Genomic DNA, 7,164 nt, shown 5'->3' with positions numbered 1-7,164 from the left:
TGAAACATTTCCCAACTTATTTGAAGAGGCCAATATTATTCTGATACCAAAACCAAATAAAGATAGTACAAAAGAAGAAAACTATAGATCCATATCCTTCAGAATATAGACCCAAAAATCATTTATGAAGTATTAGCAAATATAATTCAACAATATTTAAAAATACTTTTCCACCATGACTAAGTGAGACTTATTCCAGATATACAAAGCTGGTTTAGTACTCAAAAAGCAATCGATGTAACCCATCATATTAATAGGCTAAAGAGGAAAAAATCACATGATCATGTCAGTTGATGCAAAATAAACCACATTTGACAAAATTTAACACCTGTTCATGATATTTTAGAAAGCTCTTAGAATAATAGAAATGTAAGGGAACTTCCATTACCTGATAAAGAACACCCACAAAAAAACTTACAGCTAACATTATATTTCATGTTTAAAAATTGAAGTATTTTCACCTAAGATTGGTAACAGTGCAAAGATATCATGTCTCACCATGCTTACTAGCACAGTACTGGAAGTCTTAGCACAGATCAATAAGATAAAAAAGAAAAATAAAAAGCATACAGATTGTAAAGAAAAAAATGAAAATACCCCTGTTTGCAGATGACATGATGATCTATGTAGAAAATCCCATGCAATTAAAAAAAAAAAAAAAAAAAAAGACTCCTGGAACTAATAAGTGAGTTCAGTAAGGTCACAGGATACAAGATTAATGATCAACATACAAAATTGATTATATTTTTATATAATAGCAATGAACATATGGACAACAAAATTTAAAACACAATACTATTTAAAATCAGCCAAACAAATACTTAGGTATAAAGTTAGCAAAATATGTACAGGACTCATATTTTGAAAATTATCTAATACTAATAGAGGCTGAGGCGGGTGGATCACCTGAGGTCAGGAGTTCAAGACAAACCTGACCAACATGGTAAAACCCCGTCTCTACTAAAAATACAAAAATTAGCCAGGTGCCGTGGCACATGCCTGTAATCCCAGCTACTTAGGAGGCTGAGGCAGGAGGATTGCTTGAACCTGGGAGGCAAAGGTTGCAGTGAGCCGAGATCATGCCACTGAATTCCAACCTGGTTGACAAGAGCAAAACTTCATCTCCAAAAAATAAATAAAATAAAATAAAATAAAATAATTCCAAGTAGGTTACATAAATGAAAAGACATTTATTGTTGTGACTGAAAATCTCAACATAGTAAAAATATTAATTGTCCCAAAATTGACATATCGATTTAGCACAATTCCTATCAAAATCCTGGAAACATTTTTTGTAGATTTAAATAAGATTATCAAAAATTTCTATGGAAAGGTTGAGAAGCTAGAATAGCTAAAATTTTTTGAAGAAGAATAAAGTGAAAGGAATCATACTACCTGATTTTAAGACATGTAGTTACAGATTTTATAACTACAGATATTAAGACTGTGTGGTATTGGTGTAGTAACAGATACACAGATAAATGGAACAGAACACACTATCCATAAGTAGACTCATACAGTTATGGTTGACTGACTTTTTATAAAAGTAATTCAATGGAGGAAGTATAGTCATCTCTAAAAATTGTGTTGGACTAACAGGATAACCACTGGCAAAAAATAAAAGAACCTCAAACTAAAGTCTCCTACCTTATACAAAAATTAACTCAAAATGAATACTATATTTAAATATAAAATATAAAACTATAACACCTTTAGAAGAAAGCATAGGAGAAAATATTTAGTACCTAGGACTCTAGAGCTCTTTAACATGACCTTAAAAACATGATCCATCCATAAAAGACACAAATCAATAAATTTTATTTCACCAAAATTAAGTTTTGTTTTATGAAATACCTTTGTTAGGAAGATGAAATGACAAGCAACAGAGTAGGAGAAAATGCTTGCTAACCACATCTCTGACAAAGGATTTATATCTAAGAATATCCTTCTTAAAATCCTTAAGACTCAACCACAGAAAAAACACAAATGATCCAACTTTAAAACCAGCAAAAGACATGAAAAGACATTTCACTGAAGAAGATATACAGATGGCATAAGCATACGGAAATATGCTCAACATCATTAGCCACGAGAGAAATGCAAATTAAGACCATAATGAGAGATCACTACAAACCTATTAGAACAACTAAAATAAGAAATTGTGACAATACCAAATGCTGGAGATGATGCAGGGAAACTGGATCTCTCTTACATTGCCAGTGAGAATATGAAAATGATATAATCACTCTCAAAAATAGTTTGACATCTTATTTAAGTACTAAACATACACTTACCATTAAATTTAGCAAGTGAGCTCCAGGGTATTTATCTTGGATAACTGAAAACTGATGTCTGCAGAATTTACATATGACTCTTCATAGCATCTTTATTTGTAATAGCTCCCAAACTGGAAACTGTCAAAATACCCCCTCAAGAGGTGAATAAACTCTAGTTGTTCATACCATAGACTACTACTCAGAAATTAAAAAGGAGTGAAGTACATTGTTACACGTAACAACTTGATGAATCTCAAAGGTATTTTGCTGGACAACAACAAAAAAGCCAATCACAAAAGGAACATACTGAATTATTCCATTTATTTGACACTATCAAAATGATAATAGTGAGTATATGAAAAACAAATTAGTGACCACCAGAAGTTTAGCATTGTTGGGGCAATAAAGATACAGCATGAGGGATATCTTCATGGTGATAGAATAGTTCTGTATCCTGATTATGGTTGTGATTATGCAAATATGCTTATGTGCTAAAATGACACATAACTATACACACACACTGTATCGAGGTTAATTTCCTAATTTTGATATTGTCATATAGTTATGTAAGATATAATCATTCTGAGAATCTGGACTCAGGACACAAGGACCTGTCCATAGTTTTGAAAATTCCTATGAATTTATAATTACTTAAAAATAAAGGTGTTTTTGTAATTCCACATCCTTCACTAAACTCAGACTTCAGAGAAAGTCATTGTGTTCCACGCCAAACAAGGAGATGAAATGTGCACAGCATGTCAGTCAGTGGGAAAAGTCCTGTCCATTCCAATTTCCCCTTGCTTCCTGCCACAGCCTGCCTGAAGTACCTCTAAATGCATAGTTTTGTGTTGCCTAGGCATTAATCTGCAAGTGAAAATAGTATTTTCATTAATTAGCCACTTCTTGGCTCTCCCCAGAATCACACACCAGAACAGAAGCTCATTGCAAACTTCAAGTAGAGGTGTCCATGTTTTAAGAAAATCTGTGAGAAAATATGTCAGGAATCCCCAGACATTGTGAAACTATGGTGGCAGTATGGTGAACTCCAATCCTGCTCCTTCAGCTTTTTCAAACTTAACCCCTGTGCTTACCTGGGAGTGTAGGTAGGGAGAGTCAGAATGTTGGTTCATTCAGCTGTGGCAGGAAAAAAGCACCCCTGAGAAATATCTACCTGAAAACCAACTGAAAGGCCCTACAGTGATACATTAGAGGGCTCTTCATACAACTTAGAATTGTCCTCCTATGGCTGAGAAACTGTCATAACTGACCTATAACTTCAGTGGGTACGAATTATCTGAGACCTCCACATCAGGAAATAGCCCCTTGGAAGAGTGACAGAAAACCAAGGATCCCAAAGGCTCACTATCCTTTCAAAAGAACCCTCTTGTGAAGGACTCAAGACTATCAGTTATAGATGTTTTGGAGGTGGGAAGAACAAAAGGAACCAAAGTTCAAAACCCAGCTTTGGTAAGATAAGAGGAATCTAGGGAAGGTCAGAAATACCAAGTCTAGTTGCCTGTAGAACATAAGAGTTGTATATGCAGGATAATATTGTTGACCTAGGTCAAGAATTCTTGACCATACAGGTCAAGGATTGTTGACCACACAGGGATTGATGACTCTCAAAAGAGATCAATTCTTCTGGACTCCAGGACTAATGCTATGTAATCTCCTGAACCGATCAGATAAACAGACTCCTAGTATAATTTTATTGGATATGTACATAGTCATTATATCTACAAACTGCTCTGAAATAATAAAGTCTCCTTATCTGATTTGAATGTTGAGAAATTTAAAATTCTGTTAGGTCATCACCTTCCATCTTCACCTTGGCTTTTTCTTGATGTATATTCCTTTCAAAGGTTGAACTAAAATAATAATGGTAGTGTTATTTTCTTCCAGGCCATACAAATAATGACTGGTATACTTCTTGATTGCCTGGGACTGCTCTGGATGTATTTGTTTTTCACACAAATTGTTGCATTTGGAGCGACATATACTCCTATTGCATTACTAACAGCATACCCATTTTGGTCATCCTGGCTTGTGAGTAAATCAAATTTCTGATTGTTATTCATTACATTTAATGACTGTGTATCAGTCAAGCAGTACGCCAGAGACTGAAACTAAAAATGCACAATCTCTATTCTCAAGGAACTCATTTTATCTGGTTGAAAATAATATACCAATATGAAAAAACTTAGATTCTTATCAATGATATTCTTTAATAATAAGAGTCTTTTGTTAAAAGGCTACCTTTTACATTCTTCTAGGATATGAAGAAAAATGATAAGATACACAAGGGGCATTTTGGGAAAACAGAAAATTGTTGGTGACTATTCAACTGCCCGTATGGTATTTATTTTGCCAGTGGGGCAAATAAAAAATGAGAGAGCATAACTGCTGAGGAAATAGTGGGATATATACAATTTGTGTAGGGAAAGAAACATAAAATCTTTGTGTTGTATTCAAGAAGTATTTGGTAAAATTGAACAGAGATTTTAAAATTGAATTTTATTGTGTCTGATAGTATGATGAGTGATGTGCCATTGTCTTTAAAGGGGCTATCATGAAGAAGGATATTATGGTGGTTGATGTGCCATGTTTCCCACAAAATCCTGAGTGAAGCTTATTATAATATCACATTTGGAGTTTGATCACTCAGCCGGTACTTATTGAGTACCATGATGTGTCAGGCACTGTTTTAGGTGCCTGAGATACATTAGCAAACAAAACAAAGATCCAAGTTCTTAGGGAGCTTTTATTTTAGCATGGCATAGTATATTAGAAGATGATAAGGCTATAGAAGCAAAAAGAAAAAGAGTAGGCTAAGGGGGACTGGAATTTTTGGGAAAGTGGCAAAGGAATATAGGTTATCACCTAAAATTGGGTGGTTGAGGTAGGGCTCATTGAAAAAGTGACTCCATTAATCATCTATTGTTATGTAATAAACCACCAAAAACCCAGTGGCATACAATTACAAGCATTTATTTTTTACTCATGCAGACTTGGCAGAGATTCAGCTGCTCTTGGCCTGGTTTCAAGCTACAGGACAGGTCCAGTCCACTCCATATGTATCTTATTGCTTTTAGACTAGGGGCTACTAGAGTCATATTCTTCTCACAATGAAAAGTGAGAACACAAGAGGACAATCCTAATCACACAAGACCATTTCAAGCTTTGGCTTGGGTCATGTTTGTTAAAATCCCAGCTAAAACAAATAAAATGATCAAGTCCTAAATTAAAGAGCAGGGAAGCATAATCCAAGCACCATGAGATCATGGCAAGAGTATGAAAATATATTATTATTACCTAAAAGTAAAAAATTGTGACCAACAGTTCAAACTACCATAGTGACATTTGAGCAAGGACTTGAAAAAGTGATGGTTTTGACCACAAAGATATGTTGGGAAAGAACATTTTGGGGAGAAAAGAGTCAGAATGAAGTCTTTGATGAAGAGTTCCTAGAAAAATGTAGTCAGTATTTCTGGAACATTTCTGGAACAGAGTGAGCAACCACAATAGTAGTAGAAAACAAGCTAGAAAAAATAATGAGGTGCATGACAATATAGGGCTGTGTAAGCCATTGTAAACATTTTAGCTTTTACTGTAAGTGAATTGGAGTTATTATAGTGTTTCATAAACAGAAGTTAAATAATCTGGTTTAGGTTTTAAAAGAATCACTTTGGTTTCTGTGTTGAAAAGAGAATGAAGGGGTCCAAATAGACTTTTTAGAAAGCTACTTCAAAAGTCCAGGTGAGACTCAAAGTTGTTAGTAGTGAAGGTGGTGAAAGTAATATAGACATATGTTGAGGTAAAGCCAACTTAATATCTTGATGGATTGGGTATGGAGTGTGAAAGAAGTTAAAGATAATGCCAGGGTTTTTGTTCAAGCTAATAGAAGGAATGACTTAACATCAAGTGATACAGGTGAGACTGTACAGAACTGGTTTTCAGAGGAAGATGATGAGTTTGCTTTGACAATATTGAGTTTGAAATATTTATTTAATATTCAACTGGAGATGTCAAGTAACCTGTTGGATATGGAATGTAGAGTTCAGAAGACAGAATTAGAATAAAAGATACAGAATTGCAGAAAGGACAAGAATTCACCAACCAAGTATCTGCTGCCTTCAAGAGACTCACCTAACACACAAGGAATCACATAAACTTAAGGGAAAGGGGTAGAAAAAGATATTCCATGCAAATGGACACCAAAAACTAGCAGGAATAACTATCCCTGTATGAGGCAAAACAAACTTTAAAGGAACAGCAGTTAAAAAAGACAAAGAGAGACTTTATATAATAATAAAAGGCCTTGTCCAACAAGAAAATATCACAGTCCTAAATATATATGCACCTAACACTGGAGCTCCCAAATTTATAAAACAATTAGTACTAGACCTAAGAAATGAGATCGCAACACAATAGTAGGGGGGACTTCAGTACTCCACTGGCAGCACTAGACAGGTCATCAAGACAGAAAATCGACAAAGAAATATGGATTTAAACTACACCCTGGGGGGGCGGAGCAAGATGGCCGAATAGGAGCAGCTCCAGTCTCCAACTCCCAGCGCAAGCGACACAGAAGACCGGTGATTTCTGCATTTTCAACTGAGGTACTGGGTTCATCTCACTGGGGAGTGCCGGACGATCGGTGCTGGTCAGCTGCTGTAGCCCGACCAGCGAGAGCTGAAGCAGGGCGAGGCATTGCCTCACCTGGGAAGCGCAAGGGGGAAGGGAGTCCCTTTTCCTAGCCAGGGGAACTGAGACACACAACACCTGGAAAATCGGGTAACTCCCACCCCAATACTGCGCTTTAGGAAACAGGCACACCAGGAGATCATATCCCACACCTGGCCGGGAGGGTCCCACACCCACGGAGCCT

The sequence above is a fragment of the Macaca thibetana genome, chromosome 14 (assembly GCF_024542745.1).
Source record: "Macaca thibetana thibetana isolate TM-01 chromosome 14, ASM2454274v1, whole genome shotgun sequence".
Classification (NCBI taxonomy): Eukaryota; Metazoa; Chordata; class Mammalia; order Primates; family Cercopithecidae; genus Macaca; species Macaca thibetana.
This window is presented reverse-complemented; position numbering follows the sequence as displayed.